The sequence below is a fragment of the Hyla sarda genome, chromosome 11, assembly GCF_029499605.1.
Source record: "Hyla sarda isolate aHylSar1 chromosome 11, aHylSar1.hap1, whole genome shotgun sequence".
Classification (NCBI taxonomy): domain Eukaryota; kingdom Metazoa; phylum Chordata; class Amphibia; order Anura; family Hylidae; genus Hyla; species Hyla sarda.
In genome coordinates, this window is record NC_079199.1 from 56,312,708 (window position 1) to 56,330,919 (window position 18,212).

General features: G+C 42.9%; 1 protein-coding gene across 9 annotated transcripts in view; it reads left to right on the forward strand.

Moving 5' to 3' along the window:
• The window catches only part of CDIN1 (CDAN1 interacting nuclease 1), a 481,663-nt gene that overhangs the window by 88,732 nt on the left and 374,719 nt on the right, over positions 1 to 18,212 (forward strand). The gene's annotated exons all lie outside the window — the stretch shown is intronic.

Genomic DNA, 18,212 nt, shown 5'->3' on the forward strand with positions numbered 1-18,212 from the left:
GATTGACTGCTCATGCCTGGATCTCAGGCACTGAGCAGTCATTCGGCGATCGGACAGCGAGGAGGCAGGTAGGGACCCTCCTGCTGTCCTGTAAGCTGTTCGGGATGCCGTGATTTCGCCGCGGCTATCCCGAACAGCCCACTGAGCTAACTGGCATACTTTCACTTTCACTTTAGACGCGGCGTTCAACTTTGAACGCCACGTCTAAAGGGTTAATAGCGCACGGCACCGCGATCAATGCTGTGCGCTATTAGCCACGCGTCCCGAACGTTGTTAGAGGCAGTGGCCCCGCGTTATAGATCGGAAGCGGACACATGACGTTCCAGTACGTCATGTGTCCTTAAGGAGTTAAAGGGGTGCTCCTGTGGAAAACTTTTTTTTTTTTAAATAAACTGGTGCCAAAAAGTTAAACAGATTTGTAAATTACTTCTATTCAAAATTTTTAATCCTTCCAGTACTTATTAGCAGCTGTATACTACAGAGGAAATTCTTTTCTTTTTGGATTTCTTTTCTGTTATGACCACAGTGCTCTCTGCTGACACCTCTGTCCATTTTATGAACTGTCCCCTGCCAGTTGACTCTCTCATTTTCTCTGTTTCACATAAAGGCAAATAAAGCTAAAATCTGGGCTTTCTTGGGAATCCCTCCTTCTCCACACCTGTGGCACCTTGGCATGTTGCACCTCATGCACCCATCCAGAATTACCCCTGCCTTACAGTAAAAATGCACCAGGCCCAACCTTTATAGTGCAGTGCACCCCTCATGTCACCCTTGAAGAATCGGCCACAGCAGGTAAAAAGACCAGATACTTTATTCCCACAATGCAACGTGTTTCTCTGCTCACAGGCAGGTATGTCAGCAGAGAAGTGTGTTGCATTGTGGGAGTAAAGTATCTGGTCTTTTTACCTGCTGTGGTGATCCTTCCAGCGCCGCAAGTCCTGACATTTTCCGAGAAGTTTTCCTTCTACTTTGGGGTAGGAAAGCTGCAGAAGGACCATGCTACTGGCCATTACATGCTCATTCCATTGTTGTGTATAGTTTGCACAACCACCTGGGTAAGCAAGATTGTATTTACTCCACTTGCCCTCCTTGGTTTTAATACACTATTTTTGTTTCTGAGTAAAAAAGTCTAACATCCAGGCGTGAGCTCATTTTGTCATGTGCTGTATGAGACTCTTAGTAATTTGCTTGGTATGGCAGTCCTGATCATTAATCATTCTGAAATGGGCCGGTCTGATCCTTGTAACATTCATTACGTAGCCCTCATGTTCTCCAAGACATGTCATTTTTTGCAAATAAATGTTGATCAGAATTGGCCTATTGCATTAACATATGTACTGCTACCTCTTTGTTAATATTATTAATATGGATAGAGAGAGCGTATATCCTGTTCAGCTGGTTTCACTTCCCAAGTCTCCCACTGTCCAACCACCATACATATTTATCTCAATACATTTCCACGCTCTGCTGCTCCTTTTGATGCATGTCCCACACCAGGCTTGACAGAGCACTTATGCCCCCAAGAAGACAGTTCTGTACTCCTACGCACATTTGACACATGGTTATGCTAAATACTGAAGCAGCATGAGGCTCATGTCATTAGCGGTAATTAACGTAATGAAAGCCACCTGGCCCTAAAAAAATAATTAATTGGTTGTAAATAATAAACTTAGATATAATTTATAGGTTCCGCTATTTGGTTTAGCACACAGACCCAAGAGGAATTGGTTAAAAATACTCCAGAATATCACGGCACAGTCATAAAATCTTGAGTCAGCTAAAATACAGCATCTATAAGCCCCTTTTGTTGGTGCCTGTTGTCACAATGTTGTTAGGGTCAATTTATTACCCCTGCACTTTTGTGTGAAGTCTGGTACATGTGAAAGTCTACATGTTGGTAAATTTGTGTGTTGAACACAAATAGAAGAATCTGTGTTGATGCTGCATGTATGGCACACGTTAAATTTATAGGCATGATACTGGTGGGTGGACAGTTATAGGTGTTGCTTTGCGGGAAAGTCTGAAAATAAAACAAAAGTCACATTTATAGCAGAAATACTTATTTTTTCGTTTATTGAAGCCTATTTTATGACAATTGGTATATGGCCATTTCACATATTCCTTAAGGGCCTGGCAAAACAACCATGGGGCAGCTCTTTTATGTCTGTCCCATATTGTCTTTTTTATGTACGCTGAAATACAGAACCATTATAAATATAGTGACTGCTGTAGATTTCTCCTTCTACATTTGACCACTGTGTGTGTATATTTTATATACATACATACATGGGGAGAATAAGCAATAAGCCAATGACAATAACACCTTTAGAAAACCAGGGCATTCTCTGATACATGCTGACGTGGAGTGACATTTGTTCATGAAACATTTGCAGTAATTTTTTTGCACTTAGTATGGCTGCTCTGTAGCATAAAACAAAACTTTATGGTACCTGGAGGTATGTAAAATGTCGGCATATGAATCATAGCCATAGCTGTTGCATTCTTTAAAATGTTTAGTAACATAGTTCATAGTAACATAGTTCATAAGGTTGAAAGAAGACCAGAGTCCATCAAGTTCAACCTATAACCTTAATGAGTCCCTACTGAGTTGATCCACAGGAAGGCAAAAACCCTCATACTAGAGGTAAAAATGTATTCCCGACTCCAAATATGGCAGTCAGAATAGATCCCTGGATCAACGTTCTGTCCATATAGATCAAGAATCCATAACCTGTGATGTTGTTGTTCTTCAAAAATGCATCCAGACCCCTTTTAAATTCTTTAACCAAGTTTACCATGACCACCTCCTCAGGCAGAGAATTCCACAGTCTCACTGCTCTTGCAGTAAAGAACCCCCGTCTTTGCTGGAGTAGAAACCTTTCCTCTAAACGTAGAGGATGCCCCCTTGTTATAGATACAGTCCTGGGTATAAATAGATCATGGGAGAGATCTCTGTACGGTCCCCTGATATATTTATACATAGTTATTAGGTCTCCCCTAAGCCTTCTTTTTTCTAAACTAAATAACCCTAATTCTGATAATCTTTCTGGGTACTGTAGTCTTCCCATTCCCCGTATTACCCTGGTTGCCCGTCTTTGAACCCTCTCCAGCTCCACTATATCTTTCTTGTACACTGGTGCCCAGTACTGTACACAGTATTCTATGTGTGGTCTGACTAGTGATTTGTACAATGGTAGAATTATTTCCTTGTCGTGGGCATCTATGCCCCTATTGATGCACCCCATGATTTTATTTACCTTGGCAACAGCTGCCCAACACTTTTCTCTACAGCTAAATTTACTGTTAACGAAGACTTCCAGGTCCTTTTCCACGTCAAAATGTGTTCTCCCATTTAACACATAACCCCAGCCCAGATTTTCTTTCCCATGTGCATAACCTTACATTTGTCAGTGTTGAACCTCATCTGCCACTTCTCAGCCCAAACCTCCAACCTATCCAGATCCATTTGTAACATTGCACTGTCCTCTATAGTGTTTACCGCTTTACAGAGTTTAGTATCTGCAAAGATTGCTACTTTACTATTCAACCCCTCTACAAGGTCATTAATTAATATATTAAATAGAACAGGACACAAGACTGACCCCTGGGGTACCCCACTAGTAACAGTCACCCAATCAGAATAAGTACCATTAATAACCACCCTCTGTTTCCTATCATTGAGCCAGTTACTTACCAACTTGGACACATTTTCTCCCAGTCCAAGCATTCTCATTTTATGCACCCACCTTTAGTCTGGAACTCACCTCCTCATAAAAGCTGATCAGGTTAGTTTGACTGGACCTATCCCTCATAAAGCCATGCTGATACGGGGTCATACATTTATTTTTATCAAGATACTCCAAAATAGCATCCCTCAGAAAACCATCAAACAATTTTCATACAAAAGAGATTAAATTAACAGGACTATAATTCCTGGGGTCACCTTTTGACCCCTTTTTAAATATTGGCACCATATTTGCCATGCACCATTCCTGGGGAAAAGTCCCTGTTACTATAGAGTCCCCGAATTTGAAAAATAGGGGTCTGTCTATTACATTACTTAATTCCTTAAGAACACGGGGGTGAATGTCATCTGGACCTGGTGATTTGTCTATTTTGATTTTTTGTAGGCGGCACTGTACTTCTTCCTGGGTTAGACAGGTGACCTGTATAGGTGAGTTACCTACCTGACCTTATCTCGCTGTATTTCACCTGGTATTTTATTTTCCTCTGTGAATACAGTGGAGAAGAATTTGTTTAATATATTTGCGTTTTCCTGATCCCCCTTTATAATTTTTTCCTCATTGTTTCTAATTAAATACTTTATATTCTATTCTATAATTTTTTTTCCAATACTTTTATCTTCTACTTAAATCTAAGCTACCCTGCAGTTTTGTATGGTTTTTCCACATCATATATATATATATATATATATATATATTAGGGATGCACCGATATATCGGCGGCCGATACATATCGGCCGAAAATAGCTATTTCGGCAAAATGCCGAAACAACTAAAAATCTGCCGATAATGACCACCTCCCCTGCCCGCCCACAGCACAAGTTACAAACACTGCCAGTGGCAGAGGCACTCGTGGGCGGTGCAGGGGGGGGGCCGGCTGCAACATCTGGGGGGGGGGGGGGGGGGGTGTCGCGCTCTCCGGGATAGGATTAGGAACACTTCTTTTTATTTGCCCGGGCCGGCTCCCGTGTGTGGCTGCAGGCGGGGGCCGGCCAGAGCATATGAAACCTAATACTGTATACTAAAAACCAGGGGGCCTCCAGCTGTTTTTAAACTACAACTCCCAGCATGCCCGGACCGGCAAAGTCTGTCCGGGCATGCTTGGAGTTGTAGTTTCACAACAGCTGGAGGCCCCCTGGTTTTTAGTATACAGTATTAGGTTTCATATGCTCTGGCCGGCCCCCCGCCTGCAGCCATACACGGGAGTCGGCCCGGGCACATAAAAAGAAGTATTCCTAATCCTATCCCGGACATCCCTGTGTCCCGAAAAATCTTTTCGGGACATAAGGATGTCCGGCGGTCACTCACCATTCCCTGGCTTCTTCCTGTGATCCTCCCGCGATCCTCCTTCGGTCCTTCTCCGCCTCTATGGTCGTACGCACGGGACGTCACTGACAACCATAGAGACGCAGGAGGACCGCAGGATCGTCGCAGGAGAACGCACGCCGGCCGGGGCCTGGTAAGTGACCGCGTCATCTTCTTCAGTGTTCCGGTCATCGCTCCTCCTGTCCCGGCACCGGCACCTACTGCTATGGTCCATGGGCCATAGCAGTAGATGTGACCCCGGGCCGGAGGAGCGGTGACCGGAACACTGTGGAGGCAGCAATACAGACATACAGCCTCCAGCCATACACTGTATTTGGCTGGAAGCTGTATGTCTGTGGGGTGGGGGAACTGCTGACCTAATGTGGGGGGGAACTGCCTACAAATGTGGGGGGAGCTGCCTAATATTGTGGGGGGGGGGAGCTGCCTAATATTGTGGGGGGGGGGAGCTGCCTGATATTGTGGGGGGGGGAGCGGCCTAATAAGGTGGGGGGGGGGAGCTGCCTGATATTGTGTGGGAGGAGCTGCCTAATATTGTTGGGGGGAGCTGCCTGATATTGTTGGGGGGGGGGGGGAGCTGCCTACAAATGTGGGGGGAACTGCCTACTATTGTTGGCGGGAGCTGCCTACTATTGTGGGGAACCTGCCTACTATTGTGGGGAACCTGCCTACTATTGTGGGGAACGTGCCTACTATTGTGGGGGAAATGCTGACCTAATTTGGGAACCTGCCTACTATTGTGGGGGAACTCCCGACCTAATGTGGGGGAGCTGGCAATCTAATGTGGGGGAATCTAATCTAATGAGGGGAGCGCTGCATTTTACCAGAAGACGGGGAGAAGTAATTTTCGGTATCGGTTTCGGCCGGACATTTTTTTTTATTTCGGTTTCGTTTCGGTTCTGAAATTTCCATTTCGGTGCACCTCTAATATATATATATATATATATATATATATATATATATATGTATATGTATATGTATATGTATATATATATATATATATATATATATATATATATATATACACTTATTTATATAAATATATATATATATATAATTTATTTATTTATTTTTTTCAAATTTAGTAAATTCTGAGTAATCTGACTGGGGTTGCTCCCTTTCATGGTCCCCATCTAAAATTATCTCTTGTTCTTGGACAGTCTCCAAACTGTCTCAAAACTGTGGCTAAGATGGTGCTGTAGGGGCATGCTGGAAGTTGTACTTTTGCAACATATGGAGGGTCACAGTTTGAGGACCCAACATTTTTCAATAGCTGTCAGCTGAATGTTCCTTTGGCCAACAGCTGTGTCTTTCGATCTTCCCATACACATGTACGTGCGGTATGAGAAGGAGAGAGAAGGGGTAAGTCGTGTCACACAGCCCTGGCAGCAGGTTATCTTACTGAGAACATAAGGGTTTGCAGTTATCCAACTTGCCCAAGCCTTCTCTCCTCCAACATCATTGGTTGAAGAAGAGCCGAGAGGCCTTTATCCACTTTGGACAGCCAACTGATTTGGCTGATTTTTGACTGAAGTATATGGGGACCTTAAGTGGATTACCTACAGTACAGTTTATTGATATAAATGTGAACTGTGGCTCACTTTTTGCGATGTTGCTGCAGGAAAATGTTTACTTTTCTTCTCCGTTACCTCCAACATTACTGCTGACCTTTGGGGTTTTCATCAGCAGGACATCCTATGTCAGCTTTTATTCTCAAGACCCTTCTAACTAAAAAGGGGATATTCAGATGTTGCCACTTTATTGCCAGTACAGTGCAGGGCTATTGGATAGCATTTTACTGTTCTCCATTAACGTGTAACAGATTTATTGGCTGCAGATTTTAAGTAAGCCCTATATGTCATGAATTTACAACAGATTTTACAATGAAAAGAGTCTCCAACCATTTTTTGAATTCATGAGTCATAGTCAACTTAATAATAGAAATTATGCAAAGCTACTGTGTTAATAACTGTTACTTATTGCAAAATATATATGGTTTGTTGTATAACAGACCAAGCACTATGCAGCTTACACTACAACATCTAATTCCAAGTGGTAGTCATTATGTGCCCAGTCCGGCAATGCTGATATTACTTTAGTACCAATTGCTAGTAGCATGAACCTTTCTCGAGTGCCTAGTAACATAGGTAGGATTTGTTCATATGTGATATGTATTTAGTAAAAAAAAATGTTTTATATTAAAAAGTGCAACAAATGCCCTTGTATTATGATTCTGGTTCTGAATACACTTAATGCTTTGTAGAACCTACTTGAAATATCAGTGAGGCTGTTTAGTGCCCACTGCCTATCATACTGCATTGACCCTTTCTGGAGCTAAGTAATGGTTATCAACATCTATTTCTGTACAGCACTGCAGAATATGTTAGCGCCATATAAACATCTTAAAGGGGTTATCCACCATAAGGGGATTTTAGTACATACCTGCCAGGCTATCTTTTTTTTAACTGGGTATCTCCTGTTGGAGTTTGGTCTATTAACCACTTAGGGACCCAGGGCGTACATACCCCTTCACTCCCTGGTACTTAAGGACCCAGGGCGTACCTGTACGCCAGTGGGAATTTCGGTCCCCGCCGTGCAGGGAATGGACCAGAATAACTGCGGATATCTATCTTCAGACATCCCGTGCTAATGCCAAGGGGGGTCCCGAGAAGCCCCCCCACCCCCATGTCGGCGATCGCCGCAAATCGCCGGTGAATTCACACCGGTGATTTGCTGCGATTACGGGTCATACGGGTCTCTGGTGATCCGGAAAATAAGGGTGATCAGGGTTGTCCAAGACACCCATGATCCCCCTGAAGGGATAGGAGTGAGGTGGCAGGGGTGCCACACCTCCTATCCCTTCTATTGGTCGTTCAGAAGCCACAATCAATAGCAGATCGGCACAGGGGGGGGGGGGTGGTGGTTAATGTTCGGTTCCTCCGCTCTGGCCACCCACTGTTGTCTGGACAGAGCGGGGGAAGAGACGGTGAACGGCGCCGATGGTCTACTTACCATCGACGGCCGGCGATGATGTGCGGCTGGTTCTCTGGTGCGGCGTGCTGCAGACTATGGAAGCCGGTGAGTTGCCTAGCAACATCTGGAGGGCTACAGTTTGGAGACCACTGTACAGTGATCTCTATACTGGGACCCTCTAAATCTTGCAAAACTACAACTCCCAGCATGCACGAACAGCAGACGGCTTTCTCGCCATGCAGGGAGTTGTAGTTGCGTACCTCCAGCTGTTGAATAACTACATCTCCCAGCATGCCCTTCGGCGATCAGTACATTCTGGGAGTTGTAGTTTTGCAACAGCTGGAGGCACACTGGTTTGAAAATACGGAGTTAGATAAAAGAACTTAACTGAAGTTTTTCCAACCAGTGTGCCTCCAGCTGTTGCAAAAGTACAACTCCCAGCATGCATGGTCTGTCAGTGCATGCAGGGAGTTGTAGTTTTGCAACAGCTGGAGATTCCCCCCCCCCCCCCCCCCCTCAAATGTGAATGTACAGAGTACATTCACACGAGTGGGTTTACAGTGAGTTTCCTGCTTCAAGTTTGAGCTGCGGATAATTTTCTGCCGCAGCGCAAACTCCTAGTGGGAAACTCACCGTAAACCCCCCTTGTGAATGACCCTAAAAACACTACACTACACTACACGAACACGTTATAAAGGGTAAAACACGACATATACACCCCCTTATACTGTCCCCCCATTAAAAATGAAAACATATCGTACGGCAGTGTTTCCAAAACGGAGCCTCCAACTGTTGCAAAACAACAACTCCCAGCATTTTCGCACAGCTATTGACTGTCCAGGCATGCTGGGAGTTTACCAACAGTTGGAGGAACCCTGTTTGGGAATCACTGGCGTAGAATACCCCTATGTCCACCCCTATACAATCCCTAATTTAGTCCTCAAATGCGCGTGGTGCCCTCTCACTTTGGAGCCCTGTCGTATTTCAAGGAAACAGTTTAGGGCCACATATGGGATATTTCCATACTCGTTTTTGAAATTGCGTTACAAATTTTGGGGGTCTTTTTCTCCATTTACCCCTTATGAAAAAGGAAAAGTTGGGGTCTACACCAGCATGTTAGTGTAAACAAATTATATATATATTTTTTTTTACGCTAACATGCTGGCGTTGCTCCATACTTTTTATTTTCACAAGAGGTAAAAGGAAAAAAGACCCCCCGAAAATTTGTAACACAATTTCTCCTGAGTATGGAAATACCCCATATGTGGGCGTAAAATGCTCTGTGGACTCACAACAAGGCTCAGGAGTGAGAGCGCTCTATGTACATTTGAGGCCTAAATTGGTGATTTGCACAGGGGTGGCTGATTTTACAGCGGTTCTGACATAAACACCTGACATAAACGCAAAAATACTAATACCCACATGTGACCCCATTTTGGAAACTACACCCCTCACAGAACATAACAAGGTTCATAGTTTCATTTTCATTAAAGTTGGATGGGAAAATGAAAAAACAAAAATGTTTTAACTAAAATACTGGTGTTACCCTAAATTTTTCATTTTCACAAGTGAAAAAAGGGAAAAAAAGCCCCCCAAAAATTGTAACCCCATTTCTTCTGAGTAAGAACATACCCCATATGTGGATATAAAGTGCTCTGAGGGCGAACTACAATGCTCAGAAGAGAGGGAGCAACATTGTGCTTTTGTCGAGAAAATGTGTCCAGAATTGAAGCCCACGTGTGTTTACAAAGCCCCATGGTGCCAGAACAATGGACGCCCCCCCCACATGTGACCCCATTTTGGAAACTACACCCCTCACTGAATGTTAAGGGGTACAGTGAGCATTTACGCCCACAGGTGTCCAAAATGTAATTTTTCATTTGCACCGCCCACTGTTCCAAAGATCTGTCAAACGCCAGTGGGGTGTAAATGCTCACTGCACCCCTTATTAAATTCTGTGAGGGGTTTAATTTTCAAAATGGGGTCACATGTGGGGGGGGGGTCCACTGCTTTGGCACCACGGGGGGCTTTGTAAATGCACAAGGCCCCCGACTTCTATTCCTACCAAATTTTCTCTCAGAAAGATCATTGGCGCTCCATCCCTTCTGAGCATTGTAGTGTGCCAGCAGAGCACTTGATGTCCACACATGGGATATTTCCATACTCAGAAGAAATGGGGTTACAAATTTTGGGGGGCATTTTCTCCTATTACCCCTTGTAAAAATGTAAAATTTGGGGAAAAACCAGCATTTTTGTGAAAAAATAATAAATTAATTTACACATACAACTTTAACGAAAAGTCGTCAAACACCTGTGGGGTGTTAAGGGTCACTGTACCCCTTGTTACGTTCCTTGAGGGGTGTAGTTTCCAAAATAGTTTGCCATGTGTTTTTTTTATTTTATTTAATTATTTTTTTTTTTTTTTGCTGTTCTGGCAACATAGGGGCTTCCTAAATGCAACATGCCCCCCAAAAACCATTTAAGCAAAATTAGCTTTCCAAACGCCAAATGTGACTCCTTCTCTTCTGAGCATTGTAGAGCGCTCGCAGTGCACCTGACGTCCACACATGGGGTATTTCCATACTCAGAAGAGATGGGGTTACCAATTTTGGGGGACATTTTCTCCTATTACCCCTTGTAAAAATTAAAAATTTGGGGTAAAACCTGCATTTTAGTGAAAAAAAAAAAATTCATTTACACATCCAACTTTAACAAAAAGTCGTCAAACACCTGTTGGGTATTAAGGCTTACTGGACCCCTTGTTACGTCTCCTGAGGTGTGTCTTTTCCAAAATAGTATACCATGTGTTTTTTTTTGTTTTTTTTTTTTGCTGTTCTGGCACCATAGGGGTTTCCTAAATGTGACATGCCCCCCCAAAAACCATTTCAGAAAAACTCACTCTCCAAAATCCCATTGTCGCTCCTTCCCTTCTGAGCCCTCTAGTGTACCCACAGAGCACTTGACATACACATTTCCTTACTTGAGAGAAATAGGGTTACAGATTTTAGGGTGATTTCTCTCCTTTTACCCCTTGTAACAATTAAAAAACTGTGTCTACAAGAACATGCGAGTGTAAAAAGTGAAGATTTTTTATTTTCTCCTTCACTTTGCTGCTATTCCTATGAAACACCTAAAGGGTTAACACATTTTCTGAATGTCATTTTGAATACTTTGAGTGGTGCAGTTTTTATAATGGGGTTATTTATGTGGTATTTCTAATATGAAGGCCCCTCAAATCCACTACAAAACTGAACTGGTCCCTGAAAAATTCTGATTTTGAAAATGGTGTGAAAAATTGGAAAATTGCTGCTGAACTTTGAAGACCTCTGATGTCTTCCAAAAGTAAAAACATGTCAACTTTATGATGCAAACATAAAGTAGACATGTTGTATATGTGAATCAATATATATAATTTATTTGGGATGTCCATTTTCCTTATAAGCAGAGAGTTTCAAAGTAAAAAAATGCAAAATTTTCAAATTCTTCAACAAATTTTGGATTTTTTCACCAAGAAATGATACAAGTATCATCAAAATTTTACCACTAACATAAAGTAAAGTAACCCCCCGACCTGCGATGGCCCCGACATATGATAAAATCGACATACCATGGCCTCTCAGAGGCCATCGCATGTCGATGTCAGCATCGACATACGATGCTTTTATATGTCGGGGCCATCGCATTAACTGCTATCCGACAGCGCAAAATGCTTAAGCTGCTGTCGGATAGCAGTTTAAGCATCCCGGGCAGGTTCGCCTACCTATTCCCGCTGCTCCGGGTCCACTTCGCGATCCTCCGGCGTCTTCTGCATCTTCTCCAGGGTCCAGGCCTCGCTTTCTGGCGTTATTATTACGTCACTACGCACGCCGTGCTGGCGCAGCAGCGTAATAACGTCACCAGAAAGCAAGGCCCGGACCCTGCAGAAGATGCGGAAGAAGCCGGAGGATCGCGAAGAAGACACCGGAGCAGCGGGACAGCATCGGGAGCCCCTTGGACAGCATCGGGAGCGGTGAGGACCTGGTCTGGAGTGGCGGGGACAGGTGAGTACAGCTTCCTATACTTTACATTGCACGGATCCCTCAACATACGATGGATTCGACAAACGATGGGTCGTTTGGAACGAATTACCATCGTATGTTGAGGGACCACTGTAGAATAGGTCACAAAAAAAGTATTGGAATCCCAGAGTTATTAATGCTTAAAGTGAAAGTGGTCCGATGTGCAAAAAAATGGCCGGGCTATCACGCCCCCCTCCCATAGGCTTGCATTGAGGGGGCGAAGCCGTGAAGTCAGAATACTCCGGCCCCGTGATCGGCAGTCATCAGACCAGGAGCGAACGTGCTCTGGAGGCTGATGATAATGGGGTGCTGCGTGAAAGATCACAGGGGTCCCCAGCAGCGGGACCCCCGCTATTAGGCATCTTATCCCCTATTCTTTGGATAGGGGATAAGATGTCTTAGCACCAGAGTACCCCTTTAAGGTGAAAAGGGGCTGGGTCTCTAAGGGGTTAAAGGGGTACTCCGGTGGACAACTTTTTTTTTTTTACCCGTTTAAAGGGGTTCTCCACTGCCCTGCCTTCCGGAGCTCCGCTCGCAGCATCTGGAGGTTTATTACTCCGAACGCTGTGTGCGGGCTTCCGTCTTCGAGGCCGCCCCCTCGTGACATCACGCTCGCCCCCTAGTGACATCACGCCCACCCACTCGTGACGTCACGCCCGCCCCCTCAACGAAAGTCTATGGGAAGGGGGCGTGACAGCGGTCGCGCCCCCTTCCCATAGACTTTCGTTGAGGGGGCGGCCTCGAACACGTCCATTTTTGCATTTTCATTTTTTCCTCATAACTAGAGATGAGCGAACTTACAGTAAATTCGATTCCTCACGAACTTCTCGGCTCGGCAGTTGCTTACTTATCCTGCATAAATTAGTTCAGCTTTCAGGTGCTCCGGTGGGCTGGAAAAGGTGGATACAGTCCTAGGAAAGAGTCTCCTAGGACTGTATCCACCTTTTCCAGCCCATGGGAGCACCTGAAAGCTGAACTAATTTATGCAGGAAAAGTCATCAACCGCCGAGCCGAGAAGTTCGTGACTAATCGAATTTACTGTGAGTTCGCTCATCTCTACTCATCACCTTCTAAATATCACTAAATAACACTTTCAATTTTGCACATAAAATTACATATGATGGCTTATTTTTTGCGCCACCAAATCTACTTTGCAGTGACATTAGTCATTTTACCAAAAAATCCATGGCGAAACGGAAAAAATATTCATTGTGGGACAAAATTGAAGAAAACGCAGTGCCTTTTTTTGGTAAAAATTACACCTTCTCTTTATTCTGTAGGTCCATACGGTTAAAATGATACCCTACTTATATAGGTTTGATTTTGTTGTACTTCTGAAAAAAATCATAACTACATGCATGAAAATTTATACGTTAAAAATTCTTCTGACCCCTATAACTTTTTTATTTTTCTGCATACGGGCCGGTATGAGGGCTCATTTTGTGCCATTTTCTGAAGTTTTTATCAGTACCATTTTTGTATTGATCAGACTTTTTGATAGCTTTTTATTCATTTTTTCATGACATAAAAAGTGACCAAAAATACGCTATTTTGGATTTTGGAATTTTTTTGCCCGTACACCATTGACCGTGCGGTTTAATTAATGATATATTTTTATAGTGCGACATTTACGCACACGGTGATACCACATATGCTTATTTTTACTTATACAGGTTTTTTTTTGTGGGAAAAGGGGGGTGATTCAAACTTTTATTAGGGAACGGGTTAAATGACCTTTATTAACTTTTGTTTTAACTTTTGTTTTAACTTTTTTTTGCAGTGTTATAGCTTCCATTGGGGGCAATAACATTGCACACACTGATCTTTTACACTGATCCGTGCAAAGCCATAGCTTTGCATGGATCAGCGTTCTAGAGGCTCGATTGCTCAAGCCTGTAGCGACAGAGCAAGGTATGGGGGCCTCTGCTCGCGTCCTAGCTGATCGGGACATCGCGATTTTATTGCGATAGTCCCGATCAGCCCGACTGAGCTGCCGGGAAGCTTTTACTTTTGTTTTGGACGCGGCGATCAAAGTTGAAGGGTTAATAGCTGTGGGGTCAAGGGTTATTTGCCTGAGTACCCCGAAAACGCGTTTTAGCCTATGACCACATAGAACCCACTGTAAGCCGACTGTGTACTAGCTGCTGTGAGTCCGGAATTAATACAGTTTGCTATTGTCATCTACCTCCTGCAATCCATCCACTTGGAGATCCGCTTGCTGTGAGATCCTCCGTGCCGTCCTGTCTCTCTGCTGCCAACAGAGATCCTGCAATCCATTTTCCAAGATCCACTTCCACGATCACCTCCCTGGCTGACGTCAGACGCCGCCACGAGGAGCGTTACTGTGTGGCAAAACATCGGGTCCAGCGCAGTCTGGACCAGCCACATTCAGCGCCTGCCAGCGCTTAGTAACCAGCGGAGCATTGCATGGACTTAAAGGAGTAGTCCAGTGGTGACTCAGTGGTGAGCAACTTATCCCCTATCCTAAGGATAGGGGATAAGTTGCAGATTGCGGGGGGTCCGACAGCTGGGGCCCCCTGCGATCTCCTCTACGGAGCCCCAACAGCCCGCGGGAAGGGGGCGTGTCGACCTCCGCGTGAGGCGGCGGCCGACACGCCCCATCAATACAACTCTATGGCAGAGCCGAAGTTCTGCCTTCGGCAATCTCCAGCTCTGCCATAGAGATGTATTGAGGGGGCATGTCGGCCGCCGCTTCGTGCGGGGGTCGACACCCGCTATCTGGGCCGAGAGCCGGGGCCCCATACAGAGAGATCGCAGGGGGCCCCAGCGGTCGGACCCCCCTCGATCTCAAACTTATCCCCTATCCTTAGGATAGGGGATACGTTTTTCACCGCTGGACTACCCCTTTAAACATCACAGCACGATACCATCACCAGGAACTGGTAATATTTAATCACTACTGCAATAACTTTTATGGACATTCAACCAACATTATTTCACCATACACAGACTGTTTAGTATCCGGACGTCCAGTAGCTGAATTTAGTAATTCACTGTATGTTTTATACAGTCAATTTTTTACATTGATTTTATCACTGCATATTTTATATGTTATATTTGCCAATTATTTTATTAAAATCTATTGATATATGCAATTAAAATCTTATACATCTAATAAAATATCTGTTTAATTGAAGCACGGTCTTGAAAATATTTTTTTACTTTTATTTTATTTATTTTTTTAAACTACTATCCTTGAGGTTTGGGCTATTTATGCACAGATTATTTCATCACTTTGGGTATAAGTGATTGCCCCGATACCTCGGACAGTAGTAAATTGTGAGCTGCACCAACCCCTTATTTTTTTCTTATTATTATTTACAAATCTGTTTAACTTTCTGGCATCAGTTGATTTAAAACAAAGAAAAAAAGTTTTCCACTGGAGTACCCCTTTAAAGGGGTACTCCACTGTAAAAAAAAAAAAAAAAGAATTCTAAATCAACTGGTGCCAGAAAGTTAAACAGATTTGTAAATTACTTCTATTTTAAAATCTTTATCCAGTACTTAACTTCCTCTGTAGTATACAGCAGCTGATCTTTTCTTTTTGAATTTCCTTTTTGTCTGACCACAGTGCTCTCTGCAGACACCTCTGTCCATTTTAGGAACTGTCCAGAGTACAAACAAATCCCCATAGCAAACCTCTCCTGCTCCGGACAGTTCATGACATGGACAGAGGTGTCAGCAGAGAGCACTGTGGTCAGACAGAAAGGAAATTCAAAAAGAAAAGAACTTTCTCTGTATTATATGACAGCTGATAAGTACTGGAATGATAAAGATTTTTAAATAGAAGTAATTTACAAATCTGTTTAACTTTTCGGCATCAGTTGATTAAAAAAGTATTCCTGGCTGCTCAGTTGGGCTGATCGGGACCACCGTAGTGTCCCGATCAGCTAGGATGCATGAGGGTCTCTTACCTGCCTCCTGCGCGTCCGATCAATGATTCACTGCTCCAAGCCTGAGATTCAGGATTGAGCAATCAACACTGATCAATGCAATGCTATGGCATCTTATTGATCAGTGCCTGCAATCAATGTACTATGGGGGGCTATAACATTGTAAAAAAAAATAATTAATGTGATTTTACCCCTTCCCTAATAAAAGTTTGAATCACCCCCCTTTTCCCATTAAAAAAATTAAACTATATAAATAAAAACTATATAAATATAAACATATGTGGTTTAGCCGTGTGCGTAAGTGTTTGAACTTTAAAAATATATCATTAATTAAACCGCACGGTCAATGGCGTACACGTCAAAAAATTCCAAAGTCCAAAATATTCAATTTTTTATGGTATAAAAAATATGCTAAAAAGCAATCAAAAAGTCAGATCAAAATAAAAAGGGTACTGATTAAAACTTCAAGTCATGGCGTAAAAAAATGAGCCCTCATACATCCCCGTATGCTGAAAAATAAAAGTGATAGGGGTCAGAAGAGGTCATTTTTAAACGTATACATTTTCCTGCATGTAGTTATGATTTTTTCCAGAAATAAGACAAAATCAAACCTATATAAGTAGGGCATCATTTTAATTGTATGGACCTACAGAATAAAGATAAGGTGTAATTTTTACCGAAAAATGTACTGCGTAGAAACGGAAGCCCCCAAAAGTTACAAAATGGCGTTTTTTCTTCAATTTTGTCGCACAATGATTTTTTTTTTTGTTTCACAGTAGATGTTTGGGTAAAATGACTGATGTCATTACAAAGTAGAATTGTTGACGCAAAAATAAGCCCTCATATGGATTTTTAGGTGGAAAATTGAAAGGGTTATGATTTTTAAAAGGTGAGGAGGAAAAAACGAAAAAGAAAAACCTAAAAACGCTGAGTCCTTAATGGCTTGTAAGTGTCAAGTTACATTCCTCCCTTTCACACATCAGCCACCCCACCCATTGCAGCACAAATTAACTCAAAATATCAGTGTTTTCTAATCAGGGTGCCTACAGCTGTTGCTAAATTCGTCGAGACCTGACATCACTAGTCAGTTGTGCAAAGGGAGCCTGTCCTGCTCCACCCATTGAAGCAGGACAGGCTCCCTTTGCACAACTGACTAGTGATGTCAGGTCTCGACGCACTGCCACCTGGGAAATCCTGAGACCTGAGTCATTTTGAATGCTGTTAAATATAAATATTTGGGCAAAAATCACAGAAGAATTGTGAGACCATTGTAACGCACAGATACAGACACTATATTATGAACTACACTAACTTTACAGCCGGTGTAGTATAGTGAAATAAAAAAAATCCTGGAATACCCCTTTAAACATATTTATAATAAAGACACCAACATTTACAAATGGACCTGAAATCTCTGCCCTATCTTAGTGGAAAAGGAAAAGGTAAGCACAGCATATAGCTTCTTTAGTGTTTAGTGTGGCCTAATGGTTTAGAAGTATGAATAAAGTTTTATCTTGCGGCTCATCTTGTTCACACTTGTGGTGTGAATTCCGTTTTCCTGTTCTGCCAAGTCAGTGGTTCTTGACATACCCTAATGACTTAGAATGGGTCTGCTGTGGTGTCTGTAAAAAGAATAGCAACTGCAACAGAGTTTTAACGAAGGTGTGAACAGGGCTTAAAACATATTTATTTAGACTTTCTTACACACCTCATTGATATGCAGAAATATTGATCATCACATGGAAACACGGCTGCACTTTTGTATGATAACAACAATCTACCGAATATCGGACTACTGAACTGTTCATGCTCATTTATCCTTGTCTACTTGGTAAGTATTCTGTCAATTTGACCACATAGAAGGTCCCAGAGGGCGTATTGTTCTTTCTGGGAATTTTACAAACTAAAGAAGTGCTCCTTTGATGTGGTCTAAGTGGTAGTCTTTTTCTTTTTTCTATGTGCACGGAGGAATAAAACTTGTGGAACAAGATAATTAATCCTATAGAACACAGCGCCAGTGTTTTGTTTGCAGATGGAATTGCCTGTAGAAAGAAAATAAGCAAAACAGAGAGAAATCCAAAATATGCTAATGCTTCTCTCTGTTCTGCCGTACACTAAAAGCAGATTTATTGGAAATGTAATTTGTTCAAGTTGCGTCCAGTAGGAAAATATATCAGAAGTAATGAATTGTGTTTTAAGAC